The sequence below is a fragment of the Falco naumanni genome, chromosome 4 (genome assembly GCF_017639655.2).
Source record: "Falco naumanni isolate bFalNau1 chromosome 4, bFalNau1.pat, whole genome shotgun sequence".
NCBI lineage: Eukaryota > Metazoa > Chordata > Aves > Falconiformes > Falconidae > Falco > Falco naumanni.
In genome coordinates, this window is record NC_054057.1 from 32,737,014 (window position 1) to 32,754,350 (window position 17,337).

General features: G+C 38.9%; 1 protein-coding gene across 2 annotated transcripts in view; it reads left to right on the forward strand.

The window, feature by feature from the left end:
* Nucleotides 1-6,151: 6,151 nt before the first annotated feature.
* Nucleotides 6,152-17,337, forward strand: part of THSD7A (thrombospondin type 1 domain containing 7A) — a 288,313-nt gene continuing 277,127 nt past the window's right edge. Inside the window, exon 1 of one of the 2 annotated variants that reach the window (XM_040590314.1) lies at nt 6,152-6,603. The gene's annotated coding sequence lies outside the window, so the exon portion shown is untranslated. The remainder of the gene's footprint in view (nt 6,604-17,337) is intronic. The other variant, XM_040590313.1, reaches the window with a different exon arrangement.

Genomic DNA, 17,337 nt, shown 5'->3' on the forward strand with positions numbered 1-17,337 from the left:
GTTTAAAGAATGACTGTACTTTGTGTGACAGTAAAATATCTTTGAAGACGACCACAAAAAAAATATATTTTGATATTCTACATACTCTAAAAATGTGCTGAATACTCTATATCCACATTTCCAAAATAATCCTATATAGACCATTCTATACCTTGCAGAGTTCATGCTAGATCACTGATCAAGTTGTCTTAGACATCATGACATTTTTTCTGAGGTATTACAATAATGATCTATTGATAAATTATGAAATTAATATTTGTGTATGCTATACAACGTTCAAGTCTAGTAGAAAATTGTCACCTTTTCTAAAAAAAAAAGTACCATCACAGTAGAATTGGTGGTAAAGAGGAAACAGAAAACTCACTGTGGGAAACAATTCCTTTTTGACAGATGCCATCTCCTGATCCTGTCCCTTGGAGCAGTGATATCTCCATTTTTCTGAGACAAAATCACAGTGAGGTGCAGTCTGCACTTGGCCATACCTGAGCTATCCAACACAGCAAAGGACATACGAAGTTTAAAATTGAAAACTGTGTTGTTTAGATTGTAGTGCATTACAAAATGACCACTTCTAATGGTTCATCTTCAGTTCACGTGCTAGTGATAGGATGACCTGGTACCTGCTTTTAGTGGATGAAAATGCTGCATAAGCCTTTATGTTGTCAGACCAGGTCCTATAAATCTTTTATGTAAAACGTATGCTACTTGTATAGTGTCTACATAGACATCATGCATTTGGTCCACTTGAGAAAAACTCAGTACAATTTTATGGCTAACAACTGAAACAAATGAAAGCCTAGGAGATCTTTTCTCACCATGCTGCTTCTACTCCCAGGGCCAAAGAGCATCATCTTACTCCATGTAGCTACGTAAGGGGGCTCCCTTGAGAGAAAAATAATACATCAGTAGGGCTGGAATGAGTGATGTTGTATTTGTTCTTACTGATAAATTAGTGACTTCTTGCAGCACACTTAGGGATGCTGTTGGGGATACATTTTTAGCTCTATACAGGCAAATCTGGGAAGGTCTCCCCAGTCTTCTTTAACCAGACTGGATTTTTACAGTTCCTGATTTAGCTATGCATCGGGTCCTTTGTACCTTTGATACATGGCCCTTTGTAGCAGATTCAAGCCTTGTCTATTCTGTCAAAATTTCAGCTATGCTATATGTCTTGAAATACGATTATCTACATGTTTTCTAAGAGGTGGTCAGTAATGAGCAATTAGTTCACAGCAGGCCAGCTTTTCCTGAAAATTCCTTCCTTCTATACATATTCTCCTTTTGTAAACAGAAACTGACCTTTGTATTTTGATTTGCCAGCTCCCTGGAGTTTTTCTAGTCTTCAAACTATAGTTAAAAAAAAAAAAAAAAAAAAAAAAAAAAGGAAAAAAAAGAATTTTTCAGTAAATTATCCTTTGTCAGTTTAATTCTAGTGTAAACACCATAACTGGCAAGAAAAAACTCTTCTATTCAGTAGTTAACTAATGTTAAGAAGTTTCATTATCATTAATAAAGGTAGTATCCAACTGGGGTTGCATATAGGCATTACAAGTGTAATAATGGTGTGCAATAAAGGTTCTTGTTTTCATAAATCAGCTTTTCTAATGCTAAAGCTGACACGCTTTTGTTTGGTATATATTGGATCTGCAGTGAATGACAGAGTTTCAGCTTCCCAAGTAAGTGCTTGTGAAAGAAAAGCAGGGAGTCCAGTGCAGAGCCTGTTCCAGGAGCACGAATCCAGGACTGGAATGTTGTCCTCACACTCCTTGTACTTTCAGCTTGAAGCAAGGGAAAGGTGGGTTAAAACACTGATATTAACTTGAAATGAAACAATCTATTTCCCCCACCCCACATAGACGATCAGGGATATAAATCTTTTTGTAAAAACACATTGAATTTTTCATTAAATTAATAACATTTCTCTAATAGTTTACGAATCTGACAGTAATTCGTATTTTGTAAAGGGTTAGGTATGTTGCCTGAAAATGTGTAAATGCACAAGAACTTTCATATGTTTTGAAAGTAATTTCTATTAAACTACTAAGTAAAAAAAGAAAGGTTCAGTGAGTATCCTTAGGTACAGCTAGATTAGTTACAACTTGGAGAAATCAGCAAGAAGAATGACTGGATGCTTTGCTGCACTGTAACAACACAGCCTTCTGCGCAGGGACTTCTGTAGTCCTATAGTCTATAGGAACAGTCCTTGAGTAGAAAAAATTAACACATTGCTTACTTTGTGCTGGGAATCGCATTTCAAATGGAGGAAGAAAAAATACATTTATTCAATGATAGCATCTTTCTTATTTTCAAACAAGTCTAGAAGGCAATGGTCCAGAAAAGAGCAGGTAAGTGCTCTGTTGCATCATAGGTGTTGGCAATGTAAGTCTATCTGTGCTTCAGCATCATTTTTGCCTTAACCATTTCAATGTAATCAGTGGTATAGTTGTGTGTGCCATCGGTGTCCACATGGTGCTAGAAAGTTAGTGCTTTCTACACAGACTGTAAACAGGAATGCCAATTAGGGTCTGCTGTGCTGGTGATTTCTTAGGGAGGCTTCTGTCCACTGAAATAACTAATTAATGTCACATAAGGTATAGAATATGTAAAATAGCAACAACTCAGTCAATTTATCACAGCTTTGCTGAACTGAGGCAAAAGCTTCCTTGTCCCACTCCTATTTGTTGAATTGTTTAACTCCTTGACTATGAACATGTATTTTCTCTTGTCAAGTCCCTCAGGGAAGATTTTTTCCTGTGTGTTTTTTAATTTAAAAATTATTAATTACAAAACCTCTGGAAGGTTTCACGAGTTCTTAACAGGTTTAAGAAGATATTCTTTGCTTGTTTCTATAAAGACTGTCTCTCTGAACACTTGAGACAATTTCTTTCCAGTTCTCATCCTTGATTTGCTTTAAGCAGCCTGAAAAAACCCACACAGAGCAAGTTACAGACACATCTTGCAAGGCTGCTGGATTTGTTTAGAATGTGATGGTGATTCTACATTATTGCAGAATATTACATTTCAGATGCACCTGCCTGTTTAGTCCTGGTGTGAAATGGAGATTCTTTAAAACAGGGATGCCTGTAACCAGGAGATGCTTAAGATTACATACCTTATAAGTGTATGTACTTTTTTATAAGCTGTATATATGTGCATGCAGAGAGAAAACCCACATCATTTATGTAACGGAGAAATATATAAAAATACAAATATTATTAATGAGAATACTGGTAAACAACTCAGAGAGTTTAATACAATAGCTAGACATTCGAGTTTTCTCTTTTGTTGAGATGGCAGACAAACCAGAGCTTGTGTGAACAAAAGGGAAAACAGCTTCAACCCAGGCCACCCATTTTGCCAGTTCTTCGCTTTCCCAACCTCCCTCTGAGCTACCATCCCTCACAGCTTCACTTCACAACCCAGCTCAGCATTAGTCACGTGGCTGTGCATGGGCCACGCGTGTAAAAATGTGTACTCTCTTTCAGATATAACCAAGAAACCACATCTCAGGCAAACATCATCACTGTTAGCAGAAAAACATGACACTCAGTTTTAAACTTTTTTTTTACGTAAGGCTTGGGAAAACTCAGAATGCTTTGTAGGTGCTGCTTATACCCTTAAAGTTACTGTACGACCAACTTGTATGGCCAAATGGGATATAAATGACTTTGACCCAGATCTTTACTTTTTCTGATAGAAACAAGAACTTAGGAGGAAGTTTTACCTTGACCATGCTGTTGTGTATAGGTTTCATCATGAGTACCTCTTTTAGAAGAAGAGGAGTCATTTTAGCTATCAATTTTTAAAACTTTGGGAGATGGGACCCCCCCCCAACAAATAGCAGGTTTCCTTTATAATATTATATTCAGTGAGATTTATTAAAAAGGAATAAGAAGGAGTAGTGAATTTGTGAACACTTAGTGATATTTCTGAGAGGTTTGAAGAGAAGGTGGCTAAGGTGGGGTGACCAATTGCCATCTTCAACTGCTGCAGGAGTGCTTATAGGGAAGGCAGAACCACGCTCTTCTCAGGAGCCCAGGCAAAGGATGAGTGGTAAGAGACACAAATAGAAGCAAGGGAAATTCTTATTAGGAAAAATGAAAGCATTCTCCACAATAAGCAAAATTGAATAGTTTTTCCAGGTAGGTCGGATTCTGCAGTTTTGGGCATTTTTGAGATTGGCTGGACAAGGTGCTGAGGAAGCTGATGTAGCTTTGGAATTGTGCTGCCTTAAGCAGAGAGTTGAACTAGATCATCTCCAAAGGTCCTCCTCGACCTAAATTATTCTGATTGTATAGAGTGATATTTCTGAGTCGTATCAATGACCTCGTTCTCCTCTTGAAGTGGTAGCTTTTCCCTTTTGATTTAAAAAATAAATAGTATAAACCTTATTTTTCCCTAGATTTTGCACCAAAGTTAGGAAAGTTGATATTTGTGTGCAAGACTGCTTCTGCATCAGATACTGAAGCAATTTTAAGATGCCTCAGCGTACAGTGCTCAGTAAATCCAAATGCTGAGACTACGTTAAAAACAAAGAAAACACACTTTTGATATTTTGTACATAGCTTTTCTTCAATCTAATAAAAATAAATAACATGAAATTTCTTTAAAGATGTTTTCAATAATGAAAATTAAACTGGTTAACATGGTAAACAGTTTACATAAAGCTCCAAGTTTTGGACTGTGGTCCCTTTTACATGATAGAATAGATGTTCTTATTGAATTTATAGAGCAGGTTTCTGCAAAATTCTGGATATTGCTGTGGGTTGATCACATTATTGCAGGACACGCAATCAAGCTCACAATTACTCAGTCAGATATTGGTGGTAAGCTTACATTTAGACAAGCATTTGACATATCAATCAATGTGATATCATGAAAGATTGATTGAAGTTGATTGTACCACAGCACATTTTTGCTACGTGAAAAAAATCAGGGCAAACTAATGAAAAAAAGGTCTTCCATCCACTTGGAATATTTAGATTCCACAGAATTTAATGTTCTTTTAGGGGTAGTGAATAAAAGTGGCATTGATTCACTGCATTCATCAAATTTCATGAAAACCTGAAAAAAAAATGGCTGTAGTAGTTACTGCATGTAAAGATAAATCTACTGGAGATACTAGGACAGATCTATCAACACACCACTTTGCCTGTTTTTGTCACAAAGGGCAATAGCAGTGATTTGGGTACTTGTGTAGTTTGCCTGGTTGTGCTTCTTATCCGCGCCTGGAAGGTATCTGTGTGAAAAATCTTGTTTCTTTTTCAAGTTTGAAGTTCCTGACATCCAGGAAGGAACAGCCAATACTTTCATTACTTAGAAAGGGAAACGTAACAGGGATTGGAAACCCTCTTTCATAATATGAAGTGAATATTCATCTTCCTAAGAAACACTTGTCTTTAAGAAAACGTATGAGATCCTGTCATCGGCTGTTTAATAATTCCAGCAGTTGTTATGCCAGCCCTGGAAAGCACTGTGTTTGCCTGCCATCTGTCCCAGCTAATCTCTGGATTCCATCTACAAACGTGGATGATTTACAACTTCCCTGATTAATGGCATCTATCATTTTCTTCATAACACAGGGCAATTAATCTCACCCTGTCCCAGGAGTCCGCCGCAGTAATAGGTTCGAGGGTAGATGCAGCCCGCAAAAGTCCTTTTGGAAATAACACCCTTTGCGGCTTTTTTGTTGTTGTTCTTGTTTTCCCTCCTCCTCTCCCATCTCTCCTCCTGGTTTCGCGCCCCTGAGGGGCAGCAGGAGCTCCCAGACCCCGCTCCGGCCGGGCGCGCTGCAGCGGGTGAGCTCGGGCCGCGGGCAGGTGCCGGGCCGGGCCGGGCCGGGCGGGAGGAGGAGGCGGAGGAGGAGAGGGCGGCCGCAGCTGCATTGCGGATGGAGCCGCTGGCTCCTGGGGAGGGGCGGCCGGGCGGCCGCGTGATGCCGGGGGGGCGGGCGGCCGCCCGCGGGGGCGGGGGACGGCGCGGGGCGATGGGCTGCGCCCGCCGCGGGAGGGAGGCGCTGCGCGTCCCGGCGGGCAGCGGCGCGGTGAGTGCGGGCGGCCCCGGGCGCTGCGGGGGCGTCTGCCCGGGGCGGGGCACGCTGGGCCGGGGCGGGGGGGGGGGGGGGGGAGGGCGCGGAGCCACCCCGGGCGCTGCGGTGGGAAGTTGCGGGCGGGCGGCTCGGGGCCGGGCTTTCACCTGCGACCCCGCTTCGCCCTCTCCCCCCCGCTCGGCTCGGTTAACCCGCGACCCAGCGCCCGGTGTGAGGCGAAAGCGCGGGTCCCCGGGCTGCCCCTCTTGGCGCGGAGGGCCGGGAGCTGGCTTGTGCCGGAGGTCCTGCGGGCCGCCACCGCCGTGCGGTGCGCGGGCGGGCGGGCGCCCGGCTGGGCGCAGGGCTCGGGGTCTCTGTGGCTGTTTCGCGGTGTAACCGTGTCACAAGCGGCTCCTGCGCTGCGGTTGCGCTCTCGGGGGCCGGGGGCGCAGAGCCGACCCGCGGCGTGCAGCCGTGCCTGCGGAAAGCGAAGAAGCCGCCGGGCGCAGAGCAGCCGTCGGGAGGGTCTGCTAGGCTGAGCCGGCGGGTCAGGAGCGGAACGGCCAAGCTGCTGGGTGAGCAAGGGTTTGCTGTGCTTCAGAGGCATTCGGGAAAAAAAATCTCGTTTGTCGGGTTAGTTTGTGCGTGTTCCAGGAGTTGGGCTGTAGCCGTTCCCGGTGTGTTCCAGCAGAAGCGCAGCTGGGTGCCTGGGAGCGCTCGGGGCTGGTACATGCATGGCTATAGGGTGTTCGGTAACGGGGCGGGAGGAGCTGATGCTGCCCTAGCAGTCAAGAGGCGTGTGGCAACAGAGCAGAGGGGATGGGGACAGGCTTGTATCCCGCACGTTGATAGTTCCTCTGGGGAGCACTCTTAAACAACCAAAAGGGAAGTAGAGAATAAAGGTGTAATTACAGAAGTCACTCTTTTAGTAAATGGGTTGGCATAAAGTTAAATACAACTGCTGGTGTTTTAATAACTTAGTGAAATGTAAACCTGCGCTATTATGGAAACTGAAAACAATAGTTCTGGGTTAGGGATGGGGTAGTATGCACTATTTCATGTGTCACGCTGAGGTTGGCATGCTTACTTATGAGTTAAAATTCTGACGTGGCTACATTTAGCAGTTTATGAATCAGCATTAAGTTTGATGGAGCTGTACTGAACAAAGTTGTTTTAAGAGACTCTGGTACTTCATTAAGAATGTTCACTTCCAAAAAACTGATCAGGTCATCCTTTAGTTTTAATGTTTGTAGGATAACATATGAAAATTATTCAACATATGTATAGGTCACAGGACCTATCTTGTCCTTTCCTAACTTCAGTCCTCTTTTTCCAGAGATCCTGCTGAGAAAGCCTATGTTCTTTTTTACTGAGAGTTCTCTAGGAGGGCATCTGGAAGACAGTGGGAGATGAATGTTAACCAAAGTTGCTTGAGAACAGTGTGCTGTGCTTTAGGAGCAAGTGATTGTTTTAGATACACGTTGTCCATGATGTGTTACTGTTTTGGCTACAGTATTGGCTTTATTTTGGAATGCCTTGGCTTCTGTTAAGGCCATTGGTATAATATTACATAATAATTCAAGCCCTTTTTTAAAAATCAAGATTTATGTGACTGGTTAATTTTGTTAGACCTGTTCTGACTTTAGGTTCAGCAGGACTGTGGAGATGTTTCTTTTTCTTACCTGAAGTTATCAGAACTTCCATTGTTTTTTATGGCCCTACTCCGGAGTAATACAAGTTTTCTGGTGAGATGGCACTTGCTCTACTTTACTCAGATTTTTTGTCCTGGGAACAGCTTAATATTGTCAACGTCTTGTCTTTGTAAAGTAAGGAATGTAGGGCTTCTTTAACAACTATCACTTTATTCCTGGTATTTTATAATTTGTTTTACTGGGCAATAAAAAATACCAGACATTCCAGCTATGGTTAGGCACTTGGATCCACATTTATCTTCCCATCTCGTGCATTTTATGGCAAGAGGGAGTAAAGGGAAGCTGACAAAGTGATGATATTCTGACAGTAATTCTACAGGCTATATATCATGTCAGTGTACCATATATTACTGCGGCTGTACATACTATATTTGTCACAGCTGGCTATAAGGGGGGGGGGGGGGGGGAGGGAACTAGGATTGGCTCTGTTAGGTCCCCCTTCAAATCCACATGAGAACAACAACGTTTTTATTTGGATTATATTCAAACATTAAAGTGATTGGAGGAGGAAGGGGTAGTTTTAATGATTAGCTTGTACTTGATACGAAAAGTCTTATTGAATTAATGCATTCAGCTGAAGCAGCCAAATCCCATGCCTTCCATTCTTAGCAGTTCCTTTGGTAACTACTCGGTCAATGTGAGTGCAGTGAAATGCCCTGTCGTTTATTTCTCCCTGACCGCTTTAAATTCTAAAGGTGCAAGTCACTGGTTTATCATGGTTAATCAAGAGTTAATCAATGTATCCAAAATGTATTCAGAATGTAATCAGAAAAAGAAAGTGTTTTTAACAGTTGCAAAACTGTATTACATTAATTCTTATCCAGCTGTTTCATTAGAATGAAAAGACAATGTGTAGATAATATAAGGGATATTCTGGGATTTGTTTAATAATATGGGAAAAAAATTGCTTCTTCATTTATTTTCTCATGTGCTTGTGTCTTTTACCTGCCAGGGTTTGCAGCCAGGAATAAATGTGTGGTGAAGGAGATGCAGGAAAAGATGAACTAGAATGCTAATATGCACATACGTCACAGGTTTCAGTCCGCTATTCTGGAGCGTTCTGATGTAAAAGTTACTCTTTCTTCCAGAAGTAGAACTATTCCTGGGCTATGTTCAATGTCTTCTTTGAGCTGCTAATTTTACATATCATAAGCATAGAGGGCCTGTCAGAACTGTGCCCTGTCCTCAAACTACCCCATGAAAGGTATACCAGAAGGGGTTCTCAAATTTGTTTCAGTTTGCAGACCAGTAACAATTTCCCAGTGGAATCAATTTCCCTTTTAAAACTTGCTGTCCGTAGGGCCATTTTTCTTCAGTATGTATATTAGACCTCTTGGAAGTAATTTGCATATTACAGATTGAAATTCACTGTTGTAAAATTTGAGAATCCACTTTAACTTTCAGATGGTTGACTGGTGGTGTGTGGATGTATAGCAGCTTTCTTGAAATACGAGAACGAAAACCAAGTCTCTCCACAGTTGTGCTTTTCTCCTATGTTGTATATTTGGCAAAAATGTTGATATCACAAGTTGATGAAGTTGAAGCCTTGCGATGATGTTGTAATTAATAAATTAGTCCCCATATTCCTATATGAGTATATAACATATATAAGATTTGTTCTCTGAGTATATAACATATATAAGATTTGTTGTCTGATAGAAACTTAGGGAGTAAGTAAAGGAAATATTCACCCAGACTGACAATATCATGTAGCGATGTAAAACCCAAAATCTAACCTTATGATGCCTGAGAGGGTTCTGAAAGATCTAATGAAAATATTAGTGTCACCTCCATAGTAACTTACGATGAGATGAAATGTTCTGATCACTCATCTTCAAGACAAAATAACAGAAATTGGACCAGGTGCTGAGAAGAGCTGACAGGATGGTCTGAATGTATGGTGAGCCTGCCTTGTCGTGGAGAGGTAAAGGAGATCCTTGGTTGTTTGACCATGTGAAATGAAAGCTATGTAAGATATGGACCCCGCAAACTCAGAAAGCGATCAACAGAAAGGAAGCAGAACCTTGTGATGAGGGACATTGCTGGTATGAGAACAACTGAGTATCTACTACCCCTGACGAAATTTTCTTGCAGAAATTCAGACAGCCCGGAACACATGGGTTCTGAAACACCCAGTGGCAGCAGAAAAAGTGATGGGGAAATACTGCAGAAGTTTTGAGAAGGAGTTTTTCTGTTTTCCAGGAGGGATTATGTGTTTAGCAGTGGTATGGTCACAGGGAAATGGTTGCATTTAGCTTCTGTCAAAGCCTTAACCGTCATGCCACACAACATGCCAGTATGTTTAAAACACAGCTTCAGAAACCCTCCATTCTTTTTTGGCACCTGCCAACGTTTAACCCCTCTCGAGTGACTTCTCTTTTGCGTCAGGTTTAAGCTGCTTGTCTGTGCCTTAGAAGGCTAAAGCCGCATTGTGTGCAGCCTGTCTCGCTATTCTTGTTTCTTTTGCCCTTCCTTCAGCAGCCCTTCAGGCTGCCTGAAGTGGGAGATTAAGCTCCCCCACTCTCTTATTCCTCAGTCTGTGCTTAGGACTGGCTCCCCCTCTGTGTGGCCTGATAGGCTCTTACATATTTCCCCTGAAAACACGTAATATTCAAAATGGTTTTCAATCATAGCCCTTTCATGAAAAAAAAAAATGAAAAAAAGTGGGCAAATTAGACATTTTTAGACATTCTTCTTTCACCCTAAAATATCAAGGGCAGCAAGGGAAGTGTCCGCAGCAGTTTGTGGAGCTGAAACTGTGCTAACAATGACAGAGAATCTTAAAAGAAAAGGAAAGACAAGTTTAGAAGAGCTTTAGTTTAGGGAATCTTTGTTTCTCGCTCTCTCTGTCTTTGTGTAGTACATTAAAAAAATGTCGTTTTTCTCTTATGTGGCCTGCCAGCATCTTCAGCGGAACTACTCGCATTTCAGATAATGGCACAGGCTTCTGTTTAGCTCTCGGTTGTTCCTTAGAGATGTCTTTTGGATTAAGCCATTAGCGACTGTCGAAGAGGATGTGCTGTACTTTCTCTGGTAAAAGTCAGGATGGCAATGTTTGGGAAATACTACTCTGTCACTTGGCGGATACTTGGGTAACCTGTATATTTTGGGGCTAGTTGTTTGTCTTTCTGGGTAGAAATGAGTTTACTTCTAATACAATTTTATGCAGTGGAGGAATACTCTACATGGGTAATTTTAAATGTTGTAGATTCCAAATGGAGCAGGATAAGTGATACTAGTCCCGTGCTCACCTCTGGTGCATTAGAAGATCACTGGTGGCTGTAGATTTACAGAAGTGGAGATCCAAAAGGCATCAGACATTTGAGTTTGAAGCATGGACATCTACACTCTGGCCATGAAAGACATGTTTAAGCCATTGTTAGGGAACTTGGATGGTATTTTGGAAATATGTCACTATGCTTACAAAACTCTTTTTTTTTCCTCTCTGGCTTTTTATGTCCTCACTTTTGATTACTAGCTGCTTTTTTAGGCTTTTTTTTTTTTTTTTTTTTTAAGCAGCCTCTTTCCCTGTGCAGTTACTAATCAATTTACTCTGCCTACTCCTGTGTCTTTTAGGATCTGCATCTCCAGAGTTAAGGCAAAGTTTAAAGTTGAATTTTTAAGCAAATGCTGTTGATGTGTCAAACTTGTACGTACATAAGGTCTATCAGTATTGTATTTAATTATCTATGGGTAACATACAAAAAAAAGTAGTATATGATGTTATATTGCTTTTTATTATGTTAAGACTTCTGGATAGAAATTTCATGGAGTGTTTAGTATTTTGCCTTATAAAATTTCAGCTAGGTTGTAGAATTACTTAATTTAGGATAAATTGCCTGAGGGAGAGAGTAACACATGATTATTGCTTCAAATACTTTACAATATGGGGTCTTTACTATGCAAAGAGGAAATTGTGTTATCTATCTGAAGTGCAAATAGTTTTATTGAAATCTGTAATGTCATAGGGAGGCAAAATTACATTTGGTAACATGAACAAAAAAGGCATTAAATTAACTTAGTAATTATAATTCATAATTTTAAAATCAAATATTTATTGCTCTTTCTCTTTTCTTAGTGTTTTTTTGCTAAGCTTGAGACAGTGTGTGTGTGTGTGTTTGAGGAAGGAGGATAAAAGTGATGAGGAGACTACCCCAGATCAGTCAGCAAGAATTTTGCAATAATGTTATCACCTACTTTAATGCATGTGTAAGTTTTATAGTCCTATTTTGAAACCAGTCAATATCATTAAAAAACTAATCAGAAATCTGTATTTTTCAAAAATGAGGTTTATGTAAATATGCTTCTGGGTGCTGTGATTCTTCTTTCAAAAATGTGCTGGCCAGAGTCCTTTGATTGAAAAAGCTTCTTCCAATGTGCTTACAGGGAGACTTAAATGTAGTATTTTAGGCTCTTCGCCCAGTCTTTAAGAGTTCTGTTCTGTCACTGAAGGGGAGATGTATTCTCCCATTGACTTTAATATGAATAAGAATGGATTCCAATAGTCCAGTAACTGTATAAGATGGTGGTGTTCCTCCCATTAGATACATACAAAAATATTAATCTTAAAATAATAGAGGACAGGTCAAGACATTTTGATAAATCCACTACAGTGACTATGAGATTATGTGAATTATCAGTTGCATGTAAATCTTACTAAGAATGATGGATAGAAATCCCAGACAGAAATGGTTGTAGCAATACACTTTTTGTGGTCTCAGAAATCACTTTAATAAACTTTAATAAATTTTTTGGAGATTGACTAATGTACATATAATGACCTTTTTGTTTAAGTCAATGCAAAGTCTAATGTATCTTGGAGATTAGTATTGATCAGAGTAAAGCCAAAATCAATCTTGGATTTTGAGGGTCATTACACTTGGAAATAGGATGCAATACAGAAGATACTGCAAATGTTAGCTTGTGGAAGGCCTTTATAGTAATTATGGAAAAATAATCTTTTACTTAACTGTAGTGCCAAAAAAAAAAAAAAAAAAAAAAAAAAGGCAAGCACAACCTGATAAAAGATTAGTAATTTAAATGAGTAATAAGTTAAATTTGTTACATCTTTATTTTGACAGAAGATATCCAACCTTCTTGTAGACAGTGTTAAAGTTCCTTTTGCTTCAGTGGTGGTAGGATTTTGTCCTCCCTGCTTGAAGTCATGAGCTGGTGTTGAGGAAAAGGTTAATCTATGTTTAGAAATACATTTTTTTTTAAATGGTAAATTGTTTTCTGTCTTTACTCCCTTTCTTAGATGTTTAAGTCAAATTCAATCTGCGCAGTTGGAGAAGTACATGTATAGAGAAGTGGAAGAGGTACATTACAATACAATGTACCCTTCAAATATTGCATAGCAAGCGTAATCAATTTCGCTGAAGGTGAACTAGTGCTGCTCGCTAAATAAGAAATGTTTGGACAGAACATTTTATTTTTCAAATAGACTTCTGTTTTGTTTTGCCTGATTAAAGTCTCTGGCCTGGTTACATAATTTAAAAATAACCTGCTGGAAGTTCTGAAGATCTTGGCTGAGAGTTTTCAACAGAAATAAGTCTGAAAATCTGACTTGACTGAAATGTCTATTCTGTATAAAGTTTAATAGCACAAACAGTATTTTATCCAAGATTCCTCTGTAAAAGATATCTTGCTTACTTTTCATATTTTCAGAACCTATCAAAATAAATGAAGGTTATTCTATTTATCTTCTGCACAAAAGTTGTCTTCTGATAAAACTTTTTCTGCAGAGGGCACTGGATGATATTCTCCACTATTGATTGGTGAATTCCATTGATGCCTGTGATTATACTTTGGCCTGTCATCCAGATTTATATATGAAAGTCTCAAAAACTCTAGTTAATCTGATAATCATGCATTTGTATTTAATGGACACATGTTTATAATCTTAATGATGTATTTGAATACAAATGGATGTTTATATATACATACACATATGTATCAGATTCAGGGACCTTTAGCATTTTCCTTGAAAATGAAAGCCTTGAATACATGCAAGCTATTGATGTTGGAAGAGATCTTCAAAAATGCTTCATTTAAAGATATTTAACTATTAATAATTAGCTACATCACAGATAGAGCATTAGTTTGTATTCTGAGAAATCCAAGTGCCAAGACTGTAGATAGTAATTCTCAGGCTATGAAAGTCCTTTTACCTGAGCAGCTCTTCTTAGTGGGCTTATCCTGAATTTCTCATAATAGTTATCCTCATAGAAAATCTGTGGTATGTATATTAAGAAATTCACTCTATTTGTGCCTGAAATAACACTTTGAAATGCATTACCAGGAATTTTTAGAAAGAGGACTAATATATGCCAACTTTTGCTGCACAGAAAGTAATACAGTTGCTATGGCTTTAAGGCAGGTTCAGCCAAAAAAAAAAAAAAAAAATCTGATAACTGCTTTTCATGCTTTTCAGAATAAAATCATTTAATAATCAGAATGAATCTATTTTTAAAAGTGCCTCAGAAAATGTGACTTCTAGTGTAGAAATATTTTTCTTAATGAAAAAAATTTAGGTGAAATTTGCAAGAATATTTTCCAATTGACATACACACATAGGGTAGTATTTAGGTCAGTTTTATTAATTAGAAGAAGTTTGTCCACAATGCTTCCCATTCCTCTATTTCAAATGCTCATAAAAGCTACTAGATTTGGAGTTGTCTTTCTTCAGCTTCCCAAAAGAAGGAAGCAGTACAGTAATAATATTATAGTAGTAACATTATTTTTTCTGTTTTTTTTTTATTTTTTTTCTTCAATGGAACTAATGCATTGTGGTCAGAAAAAAAATATTCTGTTGTGCTCAACCATTATATTACCACTTGTCTACTTAGGTATTATTAAATAAAATGCAGAAAGAACTAATCCACCTTGAGCTAACTAATCAGCCTCAAGATGCGAGTTCTTTACAACAGTCTGCTCTTCAGAGTATGGAATTCAAACGCTAATATTTTTCATAAGTAAGACCTTTAATGCAGAAAAAATGTATGATGAAAAATGATGCAGCCACCTGATTAATTTAATTATTTAGTTTTGAATGGCCCATGCAAAATGGGTCAGGCTTGCACTGTGCAAGCTGACTTTGAGAAAGTTTGGACTGGATGAAACTTGACCTACATTTTTGAACTGGGACTTCAGAAACTAGGCTGAAGGAAAAACCAAGCTTAGTAAACTTTTCTTCTGTGCATGGAGTTTGAACGCTGATCTAATCCTATTCTAACAAGTCATATATTCAATGTGCATCTGAGTTAGAAACTGTTTTATTTCTTCATCAGCGAGTCTTAGCCACTAAGTGAAGTTAGTTATAATGTTACCTGTATGAGAGCAGAGGCTCAAATTGCATTGTCAGGCACATGTCTGAAAGATGATATTATATGTCTGAATATGTGCCTTATAATTTTTAACACTTTGTTGCTTTTCAGCAATGGAATTGAGCACTTTTGAAGTAAAACTATCGTGCTTTTAAAAAACGAGAAGATTGTTGTAGCACTGATACTGTGTTGCAAAGTGCAGCTGCTTGCATTGGTATCACTAGTCTCCCCAGGAGTGTTTTGATTGACCTCTGACTCCAGCCTTGTTAGTATGCTACAGTTTCTCAGAAAAAAGTTTACAATCGAGATCTTCTGCCTCTTGGGGTATTAATTATTCACCATAGAATACTCAAATTGTCTGACTTGGAGTCTGAAAACTTTACAGAAATTTCAGTCTATTCTTTTTTAGGGAAAAAAGCCGTGAATAGCATTAGTAAAAGTGTGGCATTGGGGGTGCCTGTGAGTAGTGTGGCTTGCTGTGTTGCTGTTTTAACTACTGCCATGACTCTACTTTTCCGAAGTGGAAAGGTGGTTGCCAGAACACAAAAAAAGTTTGTGAGAGAAGTGCTATTTGCCCTGAGTTACTGAAGTTTTTGTTTAGCTGATCTAGGTTTTTGTCCTCTCTGAACTTCTCCAGCCCTTTCACAACAGCTCTTCTTTTGCTAAGTTCTCTGCATAAAGGGATGGCCTGTCCTCTGTTTTTCCTGTGTGTGAGAGCCTCTTATGATCAAAAAGGAAAGTGATTCTTGGGATTTTGGCACTGACTGATGCTAGTATTTTGTTGTAATTCAATGTTTCACGTGCTGATCTAGTCAGGTTTAACAAGTTTCCTGTGAGCGTGTACAAGGTCCATTTTAAAAAGGAGGAAAGTGGTTGTAGAAGTCACCCAGGACACAGAAAGTGATGGCTTGATCTAATCAACGATAGCAAAGAGAATGCAAAGAGTTTCATTAGATGGGGTCCTCTTGGACCCATTAGACCATTTCTAATGCGTTAAATTGCAGTGCTTTCTACTAGGAAAACATTTTCCAAGTAACTGTGATTTTTGGCTTAAAACAAATGTAGTTTTGTGTTACAGAAGTTTAGTGGTTTTTTTTCAGGTAAAGTTTTCCCTGCCCAGTGAAAGTTTTTAGCAAAACTTGGGATTATCTTTTTTTTTCTCCTGATTTCAGAAAGAAGCTTGTTAAGACATGAAGATAGCATCTTAGCTCTTTGTGATGATGGCAGCAATTTTGGTGACCTAGCTGCTTGGTCAACAGGCAGAATCATTAGAAGCAAACTTATTTGGGGGAAAGAGAAAGTGTTTTACACAGTTCTGCTAAAATCAACTTTCTACTATGAATTTGTTGTATCAGAGAAGGTTTACTCATGGGAAGAAGTAACATTACATGCCTCCCATCTGAATGCCACAGCTCCTTGTTTATGCTTAAAGCATAACTTGTCATAGAAGTGCTACTGATAAAAGAGGCCTTTTCCTATTACTTTTTGTCCTACTTCTAAATAAAAAGTACAATGAAGACTAACAACACTTACTGTAATCATGTAGAAGTAAAATCAAGCTATTAAACTGAAGTAATTAGAATCTTTTTGTTAACTTCTGTGATTTTTTTTTTGCCTCAAGTTTGTTCTGTATAATCTTGTGGTTAGCCCTATAAGCAGTTTCCTAACGTAATGTCATTATATGGACTGAACCACAGCTTAAGCCTGGCAGGCATTTGCCATTCAGTGAACGTGGTGTAGGAAAAATGACTGGGTAAAATAGTCTTGTGAAGCATTTTAGCAATTAACTTCTGTCACTTCTATTTGCTTGTTTCTTATGAACAAAGGAATTTTTTTTCTCTCAGAAATATAAATGGAAAATTATGCTAATGAGTAGAAAATTCCTTCGTGTACTCCAAAAGAGGGTTACAGTACCAAGAACTGAGGTTCTGATTTCAGGCTTCATCAGCCAAAGGATGCTGTTTAGAACAAATTCTGCCTGAGGTCACAGCTAAAACATTTATTTAACTAGTCTTGTTACAAGCCTTTATAGGCTTCCAAAAGAAATTAATAATCTAAAAAGACATCTGTTAGTAAATAAGTTAACAATTTTTAAGCTGACAGTCATTAGTTACCTATGTAGCATTTCTGAAGAATGGTTCCCCAGTAGAAAATAATGCATGGCAAGGCTACAATAAGAGAATAAGTTGACAGTCTTCAATATGTGAAACACATTCTTCTACTTGCCTGCTGCCATTAGTTCTCTTAACTAAGTATATAAGCTTAAATGCTT